This window comes from Citrus sinensis, chromosome 2 (assembly GCF_022201045.2).
Source record: "Citrus sinensis cultivar Valencia sweet orange chromosome 2, DVS_A1.0, whole genome shotgun sequence".
Taxonomy (NCBI): Eukaryota; Viridiplantae; Streptophyta; class Magnoliopsida; order Sapindales; family Rutaceae; genus Citrus; species Citrus sinensis.
Window position 1 is genome coordinate 7,369,353 of NC_068557.1, and position 19,391 is coordinate 7,388,743.

At 34.8% G+C, this 19,391-nt stretch overlaps 1 pseudogene; it reads left to right on the forward strand.

Moving 5' to 3' along the window:
• Positions 1-10,647: 10,647 nt before the first annotated feature.
• LOC102615465 (protein DETOXIFICATION 41-like) lies at positions 10,648-13,141 on the forward strand (annotated as a pseudogene).
• Positions 13,142-19,391: the final 6,250 nt, after the last annotated feature.

A 19,391-nucleotide genomic window follows, 5' to 3' on the forward strand; every position in this document is an offset into this window, starting at 1 on the left:
GATTAGTTGTTGCTCCTGTAAAGCTTCTCTTTTTTCTTTATTGAGCCTTCTACACGTACATTCAATCTCTGGATCAAAAGGAAATAAATCAAAACTTCTTGAACGTCTCATAAAACTAAGCAAGAAAACAAAAAGATGCAGTTATGTCATTGGTTGGTTGATCAATTCAAACCTAAATGCAACAAGTCAAATTTTAAAACTGTGCCACATAACATTTTCAGACATCATGGGCATAAAAGATGGAGTTATACCACACAATTGGGTGGACTAAATGAAAATATTATTGAATTACGAGATATTTTTCAATCAATAGTTAGAGGAATCAACATCGAAACACTTGAGGATATTATAAAGCAATTAGATGAAATCAATTGGATTTTCAAGGTTTGTAATAAACTCCATTTTGGCATATTTATGCGTACATGCATTATTATATTAAATCATGAATATCTATTATATTTCTTTCACAATATATTCTATTCTTATACCATCCGTATTTTTCTATAATATTTGCATGCGTAATTGTATAAAAAATTTGAAGTTACTATGAACTATAAGCACGCATTAGCTATTTATTGAACTCATTCATGCTTGCTATTGTTCATTTTACAAATAGTAGTTTTGATATGAGCAAGTTGCCTTTACCTTGTTTGCACTAGCCAGGTTGTTATACCCAATAAGTGGTTATATATCACATTTGTTTCTACATTCGTGCAAGGATGTTCACAATATTAAATCACTTAATAAGGCTTCGTATTGTTATAAATGATTGGTAAAGTCCACTAGCAAATATGAGAATCATCCAACTACATATGTTAAAGGATGTTTTCCTTTCCTACAAGTAAGATGATTTCCATAACTAAATTTGAGCATTTTTCAAACCATGAATGGTATAAATTATATTACTTTTTTAACTAAAAGTTGTTTATACAGACTTTTACCCGCATAATGTTGTTTACAATTGCATTCAGCATGACAAGACTATAACTCCTGTCACATTTTAGAATGAATCAATGGTGAAGTGGTTCATGAAGTGGTTGAGATCTCAAGGAGGGGTTGGATGCAATAAGGTGAACTTTTATTTCAGAGTGCTTAACATTATAATTAACATAATAGCATGAGACAAATAGACATTGTCCTTATTTTTTAATATCATTTATTTGCTCAATTAAACAGATTCAGATGTATACTACCACCACTGATGGAGCTTCTTGATTAAAAGCTGTTAGACACCCTAATTTTGAAGAAATTATTTAGAAACAAATACTTTCAATTAGACTATTGACTTCTAAAATTGATTACCTATTTGATGCGATATCTAAACAAACTAAAATACCAAAAGAATTGCTACAACACATGATAAGTAAGTGGTTAATTGAGACACAAATAAAAGATTATAATCTAAAGTTGAAACAATTAACACAAAGTTTAAATTGAATTCATCTGTGAGTCGTAAAGATCATTCCCCAATAACTGAGGTTGTGGTTCCATTTGCAATGGAAATATGTTTTTGTAAAGATGGTTTCAATTGAGAAACTTGTCGAGAATCAAAAGTCATATGATCAGTTGCCCCAAAATCAATTATCCATGTACTATTAATAACGGGTGTAAGAGTTTTAAGGGCCTTACCTAGACTGACAGAGGTTGCGATTTGCACTGAAGATTGTTTTCTAAGATCTGTAGTGGATGTGGATTCAGCTACTGTAGTTTTTGATCCCTGCTTGGTGTTCTTCTTTCGAGTATCTCACCAGTCAGGATATCCAATGATTTCAAAACATTGTTCTTTCGTATAACCCTTCTTTCTACAATAAGTGCAATGGAGTGATGACTTGTCAACAAGCTTCCTTTGAGGCTACTGTCGTGCTATCATAGCAGACGTTTTTTAGTCGACCTTCTTGTTTAGTTTGGTTTGCCGTACATCTTCTCTTCGGATCAGAAAATAACATTCTTCTAAGTCTTGGATAATATCTTTTCGTAGAATTTCTCCACAAACTTGGTCAAATTCTTCATCTAGCCCAGCAAGAAAAATGTGCACTCTCAATCTTTCAATAAACCTTCTGTATATTACAACATCTTCTGGATCCTTCATGACCACTTTATCTCAGTGATCAAGTTCTCAAAATATTTCGATCAATTCTCCGTAGAATTTATAGAGTGGTTGTTCATTTTGCTTGGTAGAGAACGCCTTCTGGTTTAGAGTGAAAACTTGTAATTCATCGCTTCCATCATAGAAGGCTTTTGATAATGCATCCCAAATTTCGTAGGCTATAGGAATTCGTAAATATCACTTCATGATCTCCGGAGACATGGATATGAGTAACCATCTTTTTACTTTTTGGTTCTCACTATATCATTTCTCATATTCCTTTGAAAATTCCTCAGATGGCTTTGTATTGCTACAAATATATGAGAGTTTTTCTCTTTATATGAGATGCATCTCCATTATTTGAGACCAAACATCATAGTTTGTCTCAGTGAGGATAATTCCAGCATTAAATACTCCATCAGATTGAACAGATTGAATGACAACAGGAGCATATTCAGTTGGAGTTTTCTCCCTTTTGTGTTTTTTTTTTCTTTTTCTTTTTTTTTCTTTTTTTCTTTTTTTTTTCTTTTTTGTTTTTTTTTTTTTGGCATCTAGATTGAAATAAGAAAAAAAATAACATTTTTAGATCAAAAAAGACAAGTCGTTTGGCCTCTGCTTGACGAAACGATATGTCGGTTCTAATAGAATAGACACGACATGTCGTTTTAGGACTGCTGCACTTCTGGAGATTAAACGTTACATCGTTTTTTCTCTACTTTACAAATGACATGTCGGTTTTAATGTAATAAAAAACGACACGTCGTTTTAAGACTGCTGCACTCTAGAGAGAAAAACGACATGTCGATTGAAGTCTTCTTTAACCTCTGGAGCGCGTGAAAGATGACAGAGGCGCGTGGTTGACTGGCCATGGTTTCGGGTGGCGCATGGAAGAGCGTGGGCATGTGTTTAAATGCAAAAATTTTACAGTTTGCTTATTGGAAACTAAGAAATTTGATGGTATTCTTAGTTTTTGAGGAACATACTCTTGGAAAATTTATGGGATTATTGATAAATTTGTAAACTCAACTTTTTTATGTATGGGTGGCTTGTTTCTTGATCGGCGTGGATTTTTGTGATGGTAGGAATGGTTTTAAGGAAGAAAATGGTGGGAAAAATGGTTGTGGGAAGAATTTGGTTTCCTCTATTTTTGTTACAAACAGAGCAGCGAAACTTGAAGAAACTTGAGCGTATTCATGGCTCTGATACCATGAAGAAACTTGTTTTCATTTTTTAAATAAAACATTATACACTAAGAGTTATTTATAGATGCAGAGGCTACATTTTTTCAAAGATTACATATGTGAATACGGAAGTAAATGCGTCAATCCGTTCGGCGCGGATCTTGTCTTTGACAAATATAGATTATCTCTTTGACAAGTGCGGATTATGTCTTTGAAAACTTCATTCAATGCCGTTTTATTTGACATTCTCAACAGTATGATGGTGATCTGCCCTGTGCAATGAAATAATTCTTTAACTTGAGTCTTGAAAAAGGAAAATCAGTTTATATCATTTTTAATATTTCAAGCATTTATTCATCCCCACTGGTTGCTTGAACACCGTGGTTTCACCAAATCCTTATATACTGAACTTTTTGAAGTGATTCTTGTGGGATATAAAGTTTGTAGACTGAAATCCTTCACTTACATCGATTTTGTGATACCCTTCTCTTTGGATTTAAAAACTCCAGATTGAGATCCTGAGGAAGAAAGGGCACTCCTATTCTGAGATCATCAATGAAAGTGTGATTGAGTCAGTGGATTCATTGAATCCATTCATGCATGCTCGTGGAGCTTCATTTGTGGTGGACAACTGCTCTACCACAGCCCATTTGGGATCAAGGAAATGGGCCCCTCGTTTTTATTACATCCTGACACAACAAGCCTTGGTGGCAGTGGACAATGATGCCCCCATCAATGGGGATCTCATCAACTGAAAGGTTTTAGAGAATAATATAGATTTGGGAAAACTAGCTTTACAAGTATTCATTGAACAATATAATTACAATTTATACAGTTTACATGTTTGTATAGAAAAGGAAATAAATAATAGAAAGGGAAATAAATAATTCACCTATTGCTAGCTTTCTAGAATATTGTAACTATCCAAGAATAAAATATTTACAACCAAAAATAGATGATATACAATCAAGCAAAGGTTGACTACAATGATTCCTTAATATGCCCCCTCAAGATGGTGTCCCGTGGAAGGACGCCAATCTTGACTCGAAGTGCATCTAGCTGTTGACGAGGAAGTGGCTTAGTAAGTGCATCAGCTAACTGATCTGCAGAGGACACATGAGAGACTCGGATGTCGCCATTCTTTACTTTTTCCCTGACGAAGTGAAAATCTATGGCAATATGTTTCATGCGAGAGTGAAAGACCGGGTTTGCACAAAGATACGTAGCCCCAATATTGTCACAATAAATAGTGGGTATGGTGGGCAAGTGAACCCCAAGTTCACTCAACAGAGATTGAAGCCATGTAATTTCAGCAGTGATAGAAGCAACTGAACGGTATTCAGCTTCGGTGGAGGATCTAGCAACAGAACGTTGTTTCTTCGAACTCCAAGAGATGGCATTATGACCAAGAAAGACTATGTGACCACTGGTGGAGGTTCGATCATCAGTGTTGCCTGCCCAATCTGCATCGGAAAAGCCATGAAGTAGCAAAGGAGAGTTACGATGTAGAAATATTCCATGATGAATAGTACCCCGAAGATATCGAAGTAGTCGTTTGACAGCAACCCAGTGTTGAGTGGTTGGGCAATGCATAAATTGAGATAACTTATTGATAGCAAAGGCAACATCTGGGCGAGTAAGAGATAAATATTGAAGGCCACCAACAATGGAGCGATATGTATTTGCATCTGATAAGGAGACACCATCATGGAGACTTGGCATATGATTAGGAGACATAGGTGTATGGACAATGTTGGCATGCAACATGTCAGCCTTTTCCAGTAGATCATGTATATATTTATGCTGCGAGAGTAGAACACCCGATTTGGATGGAATTATTTCGACGCCAAGAAAGTATGAAAGGGCACCAAGGTCTTTAATGGAAAATTTGGCAGCAAGTTGTTGTGTGAATTGGCTAAGAAGACGGTCATCACTACCTGTGAGAATTAAGTCATCCACATACACTAAAAGATACATGGTGAGATGCAGGTGTTTATAAATAAATAAAGAGGGATCTGATAGAGAATTGACAAACCCATAGGATAATAAGAATTGTTGTAGTTCATGATACCAAGCACGGGGGGCCTGTTTAAGACCATAAAGAGCCTTCTTAAGATGGCACACATGGGTAGGATTGCTCTTATCAACAAAGCCCGGGGGTTGAGCCATATAGACATCTTCAAGTAAGTGTCCATGAAGAAATGCATTATTGACATCTAGTTGTCTAAGAGACCAACCATTGGAGAGTGCAAGACTAAGAACAAGTCGAACAGTTGTTGGCTTGATAACAGGACTAAATGTCTCATGATAATCTATGCCAGGTCGTTGGTGAAAGCCTTTTGCAACGAGGCGAGCCTTGTAACGTTCTATGGAGCCATCAGAGTTGCGTTTGATACGAAACACCCACTTACAACCCACTAAATTTTGAGATGGGTGAAAAGGAACAAGTGTCCAAGTCTCATTACGAAGAAGTGCATTAAACTCATCAGACATAGCTGCTCGCCAGGCAGGATGTTGAAGAGCGGCAGAGACTGAGGTTGGTTCAGTTGGGGAAGCGAATGTGTGGACAGTAGCAAGGCTTAGTTTGGTAAGTGGTTTATGGATATTGTTCTTTGCTCTAGTTTGCATGGGATGATTGTTGTGGATGGTGGTTGATGGTAGATGAGAGGAAGGAGATGGTTTATGTAAGATTGGAGGAATAGAGGCGGAAGGGGTTAAAAGAGGTGCGACAGAGGATGTACCTTGCAAGTTGTGCAGGAGATGATGCTCATAAGTGGACACATCATTGTCAGTCGATAAAGGTTCAGCTTGAGGAGAAGTAGAAAATGACAATTGTGAAGAAGAGTTTAATGAGTGGGGTTGAGAGACTATTGGAGTTTGGTTGTTTGATTTATATATTGGCAAAGGGAGATTTGGCAGGTAGTGAAAATTTGGGAGGTGAGAATTTATGGAAATTGGTGGATGTGATGCCGAAGGTTGATTTGCATGAGCAACAGATTCAGAAATTGGCAAAGGTGGAGAAGATTGGATCCATTGGTGGAAAGTAATATCTGTTGGGCGTGAAAGGAGAAGAGATTGTTGAGAAAATGGAAAAATGGACTCAACAAATGTGACGTGACGGGAAACATATATTTTTTGTGAGGTTGGATCATAACACTGATATGCACTTTGGGTGGAGGAATAACCGAGAAAGACACAAGGGTGAGATCGAGAAGAAAGTTTGTGAGACCCATATGGTCGTAGCCACGGATAACAAAGGCAACCAAATACTTTTAATTTGGAGTAATTTGGTTGATGGCCAAATAATTTTTCAAAGGAAGTTTTCATAGAGAAGGCAACTTTTGGCATACGGTTAATGAGGTATGTAGCAGTAGTAAATGCATGTGGCCAAAATGTGAGAGGCATGTGGGCATGATGAAGCAAAGTGAGTCCAGTTTCGACTATGTGGCGGTGACGACGTTCGGAAAGGCCATTATGTTCTGGGGTGTGTGGTGGTGTGGTGAGGTGAGAGATGCCATTAGTAGCAAGAAAGGATTTTAAAGAGGTGTATTCTCCTCCATTATCCGTGTAAAGTGTAATAATAGAACGGTTAAAGTACTTTTCTACTAATGCTTTAAAGCGAATAAAAATGTCATGGACATCAGATTTTTGTTTAAGAGTATATAGCCAAATATATCGAGTGAAATGGTCGACAAATATAACATAATATTTATAACCATCATGAGAAATAACCGGAGATGTCCAAACATCAGAATATAATAATTCAAGAGGATGAGAACTTATAAGTGAGGAAGAAGAAAATGGTAACTTATGAGTTTTATTACAGTGACAAGAATTACAAGGAAAATCAAAGACAGTTGACGATGATGATAACGGTAAAGTTTGACTTGAAACTAAATGACGCAGAATATTAGAGGATGGGTGACCAAGGCGATAATGCCATTGATCAATGGGAACCTTGATGGATGAAAAGGCAAGTAAAGGCTTAGTTGCAGAGGAAGGACGTGGCCACTCATAAACACCATTTCTAGCTGTTCCTTGCAGAAGTAGTGCCCTCGTGCGAAGATCCTTCACATAAAAGGAAGTTGGTAAGAATTCAACAGACACGTTATTATGAGAACAGAATTGAGAAACAGAAATTAAATTCTTTTTCATAGATGGAACACATAAAACATTATTTAAAGCAAAAGACTGAGAAGAAGATGGTAGGGTGGTGGAACCACTATGAGTAATAGGTAGACCGGTGCCATCTCCAATGTGCACACTTTCAGAGACCGGGTGTTCAGAATGTAGTGACAGGTTATGAAGATCTGTTGTAACATGATGAGATGCACCAGAGTCTAAAAGCCATTCGGTGGCAGAGGGTGCAGGAGGAGTAGTCATGTAGGTTTGTGGGGCAGCAATATGGGCTTGAGGCTGAGGATTCGAAGACCAAGGAATGTGTCTAAAGGTTGGACAACGTTTTGCAGAGTGACCTTGTTGGCGACAAAGTTGACACTTACCAAGATAGGGACGAGGTTGAGTAGGAGGAAGTGGGGAAGGTGAAGGTGAGTGTGGGTGTGAAAAGAAGGGTGGCCGATTATGTGAAAAGAGAGGTGGACGATAAGGTGGATTAAAGGGACGATTTTGGGGCTGGTTTTTAGGTGGATTGTGAAAGGGTTTTTGAACTGGATTGGCGGAAGCGGGCATGTTGGAGAGATTAGCTTTCTTTCGTGCTTCATACTTGAGATGTGCTTCAAAATTGATGAGTTTCTCATGCAGTTCATCAAACGTAATAGGGCTGTCACGGACACGGATGGCTGAGCAGAGGTCTTTGTAATCTTCATCAAGGCCACCTAAGATTTTTAATATGAGATCCTCATTATCAATGGGAGCATTAAGCATAGCAAGTTCGTCAGCAATGGTTTTGGCATGTTGGAGGTAGTGAGTAATTGTCTGTGTGCCTTTGTGAATTAGACGAAGATCCTCTTTTAATTGTGTGAGACGTCCTCGTGAGGGTTTGGCATAGGTATTGGCTAGAATGGTCCATGCTTCTTGTGATGTTTTTGCAGAGGCAATAAATGGAACAAGATTGGGAGAAATAGACCCGGCAATGGCACTAAGAATTAATTGATCTTGCCGAATCCAAAGCGAATAATCTGGATTAGGCTTGTTGTCAGTTTCGGTAGTGATGGTTGGAGAGGGACAAGGTTTGGACCCATCAATGAATCCCATAAGATCATATCCTATAAGTATAGCATGAAATTGAAATCGCCAAGAGGTATAATTAGAGGAGGTAAGTTTGATGGATATTTGAGTGGTTGTGTTGATTGAAATAAGAGAGGAATTGTTGTCAAGAGGATTGACGATGATTGGAGAGGTTTGGTTGGAAGAGGAAGTTGGTGAACTAGAAGTGTATGGAGTTTTTAAAGGATCGGCCATTGTGAAAGATAAAGAATTGAACTTGTGAAAGTTCTATAGAGGCTCTGATACCATGAAAGGTTTTAGAGAATAATATAGATTTGGGAAAACTAGCTTTACAAGTATTCATTGAACAATATAATTACAATTTATACAGTTTACATGTTTGTATAGAAAAGGAAATAAATAATAGAAAGGGAAATAAATAATTCACCTATTGCTAGCTTTCTAGAATATTGTAACTATCCAAGAATAAAATATTTACAACCAAAAATAGATGATATACAATCAAGCAAAGGTTGACTACAATGATTCCTTAATATCAACAACTTCCTTTCTGATCCAGTCCATGGAGCCATTGAAGTCTGTGCTCAGTTGAGACCAACTGTTGACATTTCAGTGCCACCAGATGCAGATTTTGTGCGCCCAGAGTTGCGTCAGGGTAGCAATTGAGTCCTGGTGAATCCTTAACTTTTCGTTTCTAGCCCAAAAAATAATTCCCCCTAGGGATATTGGAGGGAGAGACTTTGCTTAGTCGTGTGAGTTGCCGCTTATTTATTTAGTTTGCTAGGCGAGTGTTGCACTATGTCCGGTTTCGTTGAAGAAAACATGAGAATATGCTTTCTGGTTTTTGAATTTGGTGGAATAATAGTATGTTTCCGAGGAATGTGCTGACAGAATACGTCTTGTTTTGAATTTATGGGCATGTGTTAGTCCACTGAGCTATCTGATAAATTTAAAATGATAATTAAGTTTGTGCATCACCAGGCTTAACTATTTTAAAGGCAATGATAACAGTCTTTTAAGTGGCGTTTCTACACAATTTCTGTTAATTTGACATGTGTAGGCAATTTGTTGGTTACTGAGATACGAACAAGTAACTGAAAGTATCCAGAGAGATTTAATATGTAAAACAATGACTCTTACCCTACACAGATAGTAATTTTGATATTATGGGGTTAGACGGTTAGTTACAGGTCTTCACTTGCATTAACATCTCTTTGCTCCTTATCCCTGTTTGTGATGATTCTTCACGCAAAATGCAAGGTAGCACGACTAGCTAATGAGCACTCACTTCAAAACCAACAACATAGACTAAGGTTTTGGTATTCAGTTGGCTTAGATTTTAAGGCACAGCTGTAGTGAAAAAAAAAAAAAAAAAAGCTGTAGTTCTGTAATAAAAAGTTGTACTTATAAAATAATAATTAATAGTATATAGTAAATATAATTTTTAAATAATAATTTTTGACAAAATTAGTAAAGGTATAATAAGTTTTTTATTATACAAGTGAAATTAAATTAATTTACCATCTAAGTTATAGCAGGTAGTGTTTATCAAACACCCCTCAATTTTAAACGGGCCTAAAGTTCTTTATAAAATTGTGAAGGGTTCTATTAAAAATTCACATAATCTTTAATATGTTGTCAAAAACTATTATCAACTTTTATTTTATAACCAAACTTTAATTTTAAAGAGTTATAGATACAGATAATGGAGACTATGGCAAATCAACCGGATTTATTTTTTTCTTTTATACTAAAAAAAAAATTGAAACAATGTATTTCAGGAAGTCACAGAACTGAGTTATCCATCTAGGCCGCATGGCTGGCTTTCTGTTTAGCATTGGCCATTAAATATTACAATCTTCTTTTGAGGATGAAAATTTAGGTTTACTCCAATATTGCATCTTACAGTTATAATCCGAATCTTCACGTACTAGATTCAGCCCTTTTGCAAATATCATGACCAAGGTTCAAATGTTTATGCCATCTCTTCGATACTTCTAGCTGCAACCTTTTGAGCAGCCCTCCTCATAGACCGCTGCCTGTGGCAAAGAATTCGGTCCCATTCATTACATTATAATAATTTTCTTTTTTCGCTTGACTATTTTAAATATTGTAAAATATGACCACACAAAGGGATTGTTCCGTAATATGGAAGTGATTTCTTGAGAATGTAATGCAATCCTAAACATACCCACTAAACAACCAAAGCATCTGTCTCTTTCTCAACATTGTCTCTTAAAAAGCCCAACAGAAGACAAGAACATTGTGAAACAAAACCAGATCACTTCTAAGTTTCAGTCAATAATTTCACTGAGTGGTCGAAAAGGGTGCCCTAATTAATTAATATTATGGGCACTGCAGATCATGAAACAAGGTTGCCACGGAGGCTGGACTACTCGCATGCCAGCAACAGCCAACAGGATATTATCCGGCTTACCATCTGATGTGATTGAGGAGTATTTGGGACGTCAACGGATGGCATTTCGGTGGTGGCCTCGACTTTTTGGGTGGGAGTGGAGGCTGCTCTGCTCCTTTCAGGGGCTTGTATTTGCTGTTTCCATTTTCAATTACATGCTTACTTTTGTCACATTGATGTTTACTTGCACTTGAGTGCTTTAGAGCTTGCTGGCGCTTCCAAAGCTAGTGTTGGGATTCAGGGTCTCTCCCATGGAATCATAGTATCCGTACTACATTTGCTTCTGTAACTTTATTACAAGTAACATCAATCATAAGTGCTTCTTCCACAAGCACTTTGCACTTTCAAACTCAAGTATATCATGTCTTAATTTGCTAGGTAACATTTTTATTTTTCATAATGTCATTAATATATTGGTTATTTTGACTATACAAACTTATTACTTGTTTAACAGTTGGGTATGGCTAGCGCTGTGCAAACTGTCTGTGGCCACGCTTATGGAGCAAAGAAATATGCAGCAATGGGCGTCATCTGCCAAAGAGCAATGATAGTGCATTCGGGAGCAGCTGTAATTCTCACTTTCGTATGTCGATACTCAGGTCCAGCTCCTCGAGCAATGGGTCAATCTGAAAGCATAGCAGAGAAAGGCCAAATTTTCTCCCGCGGTTCGATCCCTCAAATATATACATTTGCACTGAGTTGCCCAATGTAGCGGTTTCTTCAAGCACAGAAATTGTAAATCCTTTGGCGTATATGGTTGTGAGGGTGTTTCTGCTTTACATTCTTTTGACTTGGATTGATGTTTATGTCTTCAAGCTTTCCCTTCTGGGTCTCTTGGTGGCTTCTTCTCATCATCAATGGTTATCTATCAAAGCACTTACAGGTATTTGGACTTACATCAAGCTTATTGTTGCATCTACTGTCATGCTTTGGTTTGTACAAATTCTCCCTCCTTTTACGTTATCTGTGTGTATGTATATGTATATATATATATATATATATGAGGGAATTACAAACTCTAGACCCTCTTATAGCATTCCAAGAGATTTTACCCGTCAAAATAATTGACCTGCATAATATCTGGCCTGGCATTTTATAATAGCAGTGTCATGGGAGTTGCTGTGACTTTATCATGATGATTGATCTTGCATATCTTATATAGTTCTGATATTAATTTATATATTCATTGATTTAGTTTGGAGATTTGGTTCAATCAAGGACTGGCACCTATATCAGGACTCCTTCCTAATCCGACAATCTTACTGGACTCCGTCAGTGTCCGGTATTTTCATCCATCCCTTATTCTTCAACATTTGCATTTTACAGATAGCAAACTTTTGATACTGACATGGTGGTGGTTCATTAATTTCATTATGAATTACCTCAACTGGGACATAAATGTTATGTTGGGCTTATCTGCAGCAGCCAGGTTAGTTATAATGCTGCAAATTTTGATATTCTAGTAGTTTGGTTTCTCTCTGAAAGTGTAATGTTAATATTCTTAAAACTGATTGCTGCATTCGAGTGAGTAATGAACTCGGAGCAGCTCACCCAAAAGCTGCAAAATTTTCAGTTTTAGTAGTCAACGCAAATAGCATCTTCGTCAGCGTGGTCTTCAGTGCAGTTGTTTTGATCTTCCGAGCTGATTAAGTAAAACCCTTCGCGAGTGATTCCGAGGTTGTCCAAGCTGTTTCCAATTTGATACCTTCGCTTGCCATCTCTGTTTTTCTCAATGGCATTCAACCTATACTTTCAGGTAATGTGATACGTGATGATGGAAAGTTATGCTTCATCTTGACGTAGGTTTAAGCTTTTCCATTCCTTTTGTATTTTTCAGGTGTGGCCATTGGGAGTGGATGGCAAGCTATAGTTGCCTATGTTAACTTAGCCTGTTACCATATAATGGGCCTCCCTATGGGATGTCTGCTTGGTTTCAAAACAAGCTTGGATTCGTAGTTGGATTCAAATTATTATTACTGATTATGAAACTAGATGCTTGTTGATCTTATTTTTCAAGGAATTTGGTGGGGAATGAGTGCTATCTCTCTTGAACATAAAAACTCTAGTCATTCTCACTGCCAGAACAAATTGGAATGTTGAGGTATCATCTTGGTTTTTGAATTCTGTAACTTAATCATGGGGGCTTCGTTGCTCTGCAGCAATTTATCACAATTTGTATTGCTTTAGGTTGAAAAAGCAATTTATCAATACCATACAGTTTATGGACTTGATAGTTGTGACAATACACTATGGTTTGAGGTTCTTTTTAGAGTTCTAAAGTATTTAATAAATACATGTGACCACAGTTTAAAAATAAATATATGATTTTATTTTACAGTTTGGTAAAAAATTTATATAATTGATTCTTCAAAATTATTAGTTATATATATTATTATGATAAACTTTTATTTTATAATTAGAATTTTTTTTACCGCGATAACTTTTAGGCCACAACACCAAATCGAGCTGACATATCACATTCTCGTACGTGCCGATTTATCCATCTGGGCCGCATGGTGGGCATTCTGTTTAGCATTGTCTGTTAGATAGATTACAATCGTCTGTTGAGAATGAAAAGTCTTGAATAAATAAATAAATTTATTACAATCTTAAATAAAATGGCTAAATTCCAATTCACTTAATATTTTCTATCCCCCTACTGGGTCCTAAATTGATATACGAAGCTACTTCTGAAATGAGTCCCACTATTTAATCATTTGATTATTCAGGAATTCAAAATGGAGACAAAATAAATTAATAAATAAACTCACAAGTTGCTAAATTGCGAGATGTTGGCAAGCATCTGTAGTCAGTCATCAAAGGCAATAATGGTCGAGCCATGGCTCCGGCTATGGCCTTCCAATACGATCACAATGATTTGAACCACATGCATGACATGTGCGAGCTTCATCCCACTGCAATGTAGAGTCTCTTTCTCAACGAAAATCCATGGCATCTTCTTTCAATTTTGTGCCTATTTTTGGGCTTTTGCGAACATGCTAATGCAGGCCATGCTCCAATACTTATGATAATTCCAAGCTGCAGCTTCTTTATTTCGAATTATATATATATATACAAAAGTAACCCAAAAAAAAAAAACACTCTGGAAGTTCAAGTTCATATTGGTTGTCTTGTTACTGTTTTGTATGATTGCATCTAGCACAACAAAGAAAAAGTTATTTTGTTTTTTCTCTTTTTTTTCCTTCATCTTCAGTGGCATGTGCTACCAAAATAATCCACAAATATGAAATTCCGTCGTAGAATGAATAGGTGCTTAATATGGAAACAATTGAAGAGTGAAAATATGTAGCTAAAAAAAAGAATGTAGCTTCAAATTCATATTTACCTTTAAACGTGCCAACTAAAACGACCCATTTATCAATGGGGGTGATGCTTATGATTTATTTAAAAATAATAATTAAGCATTTTTTATTCTCAATTTCATAATTAACCCTTGTATATGATCTTCAGCTCTCACCTACTCGGCAAATATAATTTCTAACATGGACTACATATTGAGAAAATATAACATATAGAAATATTGATGTGTGGGCGTTCTTATGCAGACAAGCTATTAAAGCATATAGTTTTATAGTTAATTTAACATTTAGGTAGTATTTTTTTTTTATCTAAAATCTAAATAAGTCTAAATGTATATACTAGAATAAAATGTTTGTTTTTTTATATAATTTAACATAATATTTATGCATAAAAAAGTTGTTATCTAATTATAAAATAATAATATTTATGCATAAAAAAGTTGTTATCTAATTATAAAATAATATTTATACTAAGTAAAATTTCAAATCAAGAAAAATTCTAATATGACATCTAATAGCTAAGTATGAAATAAATATATTAAATAAGGGTATTTGTGAGAAAAGAAATTGTTTTTCCATTAAGACATTTTATCATTTGGATAAAAGTTTAGAAAGTTTATTTTTTTCATTCAAATAAAATGTCTTACAATAAGACTTGAGATACAAAAATAAACAAGCCGAAATATCAAAACAAACAACCCATTACTCTATCAAACCACACATGAAACTGATTCTATTAAATTATATGATTTAATAGTATGTCCAAACCATTAAAAAAAAATGAGGGAGTGTACATGAAAGAAGAACTTAATATAATATAAGTTAAAAATATTTGATGAACTGGGTATAATACAGGGCTATTTATCTAAAATTACTCAGTACAAGGATTCCATAATCAAACTTTTTCACCTTAAGCAATCCTGAGTATTCCTTATTCGTAAAAATATCAAATATGGAGAATCATAAAAGATCACTTTTATCTTAATAAAAATTGTCACATAGGACCCGCACAATCTTTCAAGATCGTAAATGGGAAACATTATGTCCCATATAGCACAACTAACGAATCTTCTAACCGCATTATAATAACAATAATAATAATAATCTAAGCTCAATTTTCTTAAGAAATGCTTTGTGGATCCACTAAGTATGAAATGTTATGTATTTGTATGCCATGATAGTGCTGGCTTTCATCATCCAATAAATATTAAACCGAAAAATAAAAATACATTGATAAAATTTTATTTAACAATAACATAATGATTAATAATAAGAATAAAACATTAATCTATTCCGAAAATTGGAAAAATAAGAAAAACAAACTTGTCTAGTTTCACATCTAGCGTAGATCCAATGCTAAAAATAAAAGTTAATTAATTTTCCCATCGAAGGTTCACAATTGTCAAAGTTACTCATTTTGTCTTCTTGGGCGCCTTTTGCAGAAGTTTATTAGATCAATACATATTATATTCACATAAAGGAAAAGACACCGTCATTTTCTGCTAATTACTTTCCATTTTTGGAAAATGAATTGATAATATATAATTTGAGTTCTTTTAATTGTCAATACGCTGGAGTAAGGTGCAGCTGGCTTGCTGCAAGTTGATGACACAGTCACTTTAATTATGGTTGCACCGAGCGCCTACAATTAATTAAGATGCTTAAATTAGTCTTTCGAGAAAACCAAATGCTTAAATTAATTCTTAGGGCTTTAATGATCCCAAAGCCATGCACTTAAAGGGTGGTAATTTTTTTTTTTTTTTGGTGGTGGTGGGGGCAATTATAATTTATGTGCCATTTTGTATACATGTATTAAAACGCGTTATTTAGATCTAATTTGATTCGTTTAATCGAGATCTAAATGAATCGTCCCCACTTGTTTATACATTCAATTTGCTGCAATTAGATTAAGTTTAAAAAGTGAAGATGATACTATTTGAGATATAGCCTTGTTAGATTAAAAAAATAGATACAAATTTAAGGTCTGCTTCAATTGTATAAAATCTTTCTCATGTGTGCGATACGAATTCAACCTAAGATCTCCTTATACAATTTAAGGAGGATCCCGTGAATCAACTAGCATGCATAATTTAAGTTTGATATCGTTAAAAATAATCTTTAATACTCAAGTTAGATACTTTCTAATCAAACTTAAACTTTTAGATGTATAATTAATTAAGTTGCCACTGTCGAGGAAACCCTAAGTTGTCACCGCAAGCCACCGCGCCGGTGCAATAGTTTGTTAAAAGAATTATTATCTTAAAAAAGGAAAATATTCTTGATGACCAAGTAAGCTTGTGAAAGGAAAAGGAAGATTAAAGAATTATTATCTTAAAAAGACTATTCCATGAGTTGCTGAACTTTTTGACTTTTCAACCGAGAAAGCAATCGCAATCATTCTGCTGGGTGAAAAAATTCGTAAGGAGTATTCCTCATACGTGATTTCATTTAAAGATTATCAAAATATTCAACAATTAATAAAAAGACGAACGAGAAAGGGCGATAAAATGTGATTTTCGCACATCCCCATAAATGAAGTACGAGAAGAGAGTGGATCCTTGGTTTTTTCTTTTTGTAATGTTAATGAGTTATGTTCACAATTTGATATGTCGATCCAATCTAAAAAGACAAATAATACAAACAACTGTATAAATAAATAGATACTTAAAAAAATATTATAAGTACAAAACTACAAGATGCTATGTCTCTTACAGCGTTATTCTATTAGATGATAATTCTTAATTAAACAAAAAAACATAAACTTAAATATTTCGCATGTTAATGGGAAAGAATTTGAGTTATCTTAGCATTGAAAAATGTTGACTAAAATATTTGAGCAACTTCATAATAGAATTACTTACGAGATTTCGGATAAATTTTTTTATTTCAAATATTATTTAATTAATGCAATATTTAAAAAAAATTAGAATGTTGGATTTTGATTTAAAAGGGGGGAAATTGGGATTATCGTTTAAATCAAAATAATTTGAACAACAAAATATTTTTCATAATTTCTTGCACTATATAAATATTTTAAAACTAGTGTATTTTAAGGGTAATTGCCTATGAGTGGTAGTCAGTGGCCACGATGCATATTTTAGCGCTAATTAAAAAAATCATTTGGATAGATAGAGAAAACAAAGTGATGACATGTGAATTAATTAAGGTTAAGGGGATTTATTAAACACTCAGGGGTCACGGTTGTTAAAAACTTAACTAAAAATTAATTATAGCCGAGCCGAGCCGGAAAAATGAGAGCGGGAGCCCGAGTGTGGCTAATGGACATAGTGACGACTAATGATGGTAAAATCATCCAAATTCCAAAAGCCAGAGGCGGTAGGGGAGGCCGAGGCATGGCTGCTCCTCCGAAGTCAACATCATATCCGGCTCGGCTTCAAAAAAAGCCAAAAAAACGAAATATTCATGAAAAATGATGAAAATATTCCGTCAAAAAAATGGCAAACGGCGTCAAATGTGATGATGTCATGTGCTCAACTGGAGGCCGCTGGTGCTTAGGCCCAGCTGGCACGGCACCTTGCACATGGCCAGCTGCCTCCCTGTCTCCACATCACTTCTGTCTTTCTTTCCCATTTTATCCCCCCTCTTCATTTTCCAATTGACATCTTCACCCTCTCTGCCCTTTTTATTTTTTCTTTTAAAGATCCACTTCATGTAAATTTTTCAATTTCGTTATATGGCTGAATTTTCTTTCCTAAGTAATGTTATTAACGAAAATATAACGTCAATTAGTCGATATCAAAATTATTTGCAGAATTGATAAACAATGTATAATGAAAGTGCATATATATATATATATATATATATACAAAGCAGAGGCATGTGGTTTCAATGAATAAATTGATTGAAAATAATTGTGTCTGCATGTGTTTCTCGGGAGCCAACTTGGAGTTGTAGGGTATTATGCAATCTAATAAGATGGGTATGTCTCATTATGTAAAGCAAATGTTTTAGAAAGCTACAATTGAGGAATTTGTTAAATATATCACGGGTTCCTTAGGTGGCTTCACTTCAAGTCAATTATAAAAGCTATTGGTGATATTATTTATAATTGTTTTTCTTCCACAATTTTACAAGAAATGCTAAATAATTACTAGTAAACAATTGTGGGGACATTAGGAAAAAGTCTTAAGTGATAATATATATCACCATCGTCGCGCTGACGTTTACTTGCATTTCTTCACACATAAAATTATTGATAAATTCAAAATTATCACAATGAGTAGTAAATAACACGACACCACCACACCGTTACATTACCATCCAAGTGTATTTTGTCATGTATACACAATACATTTATGATAATTTTGAATTTGATGAAAGGTGTGTATTTACACAAGAAGGAACGCTAATGAACTTTAATTTAATGATGCGGTAACATTGGTACCACCAAAGACTTTATTATTGGATTTGCATATTGCTGTCCTAATTGAGGACAAAAATTTGCTCTTTAATTCTAGGAATGGATGTAGAGGAGTGGGATCATAATTGCACTGTATATATCTACTTGAGGACCACTTTATACAAGCTAGTTCTTTTTTTTTTTTTATTGAAGGACAAAAATTGAGAAGTTTCCAAAACGTAATCCTTCTATTAAAGGAAAACGAGTATTTATGAGTAAAAATAAATATAAAAAATTTAAATTATTCTATTAAAGTTACTCTCTCATAATTGTGAGGGTAGTGATTCGATTTAATTCATTTCTTAAATTTAAGTAATATTAATTGTAATATCATATAATATGAGTTGTAATATAAGTAATAGTCTTGTGTAATTAAAATATATATGTATAAAAAGAATCCAAACAAAGAAGAGTGAAGTGTAAACCAAACCCCAATAGTGTTAAAAATAATAATAGTAATGATAGTTCATGAGTAGTTTGGTAAATTTGGTAGAGGACTATTAAATTAAGCCGAGCGAACGAGGGGAAACGGCGTTAGGCTTACTAGGCCTCCGGCAGTACGGAACATATGGAATGGATGGAAAAAAAAAAGACGTTAATTGTGGTAAGTACACGTAAGCCACATAATTAAGCTATTAATTTTATAAATGATAGCTTCTGACATAAGCCCCGAAAGCCAGCTCAAATTTTGAGATAAAATTTAATTTACTGGCTTTTTATTCTAGATTTTGATGACATAATTAACCATCTTTTCATTAATATCCATTTTCATTATTAATTT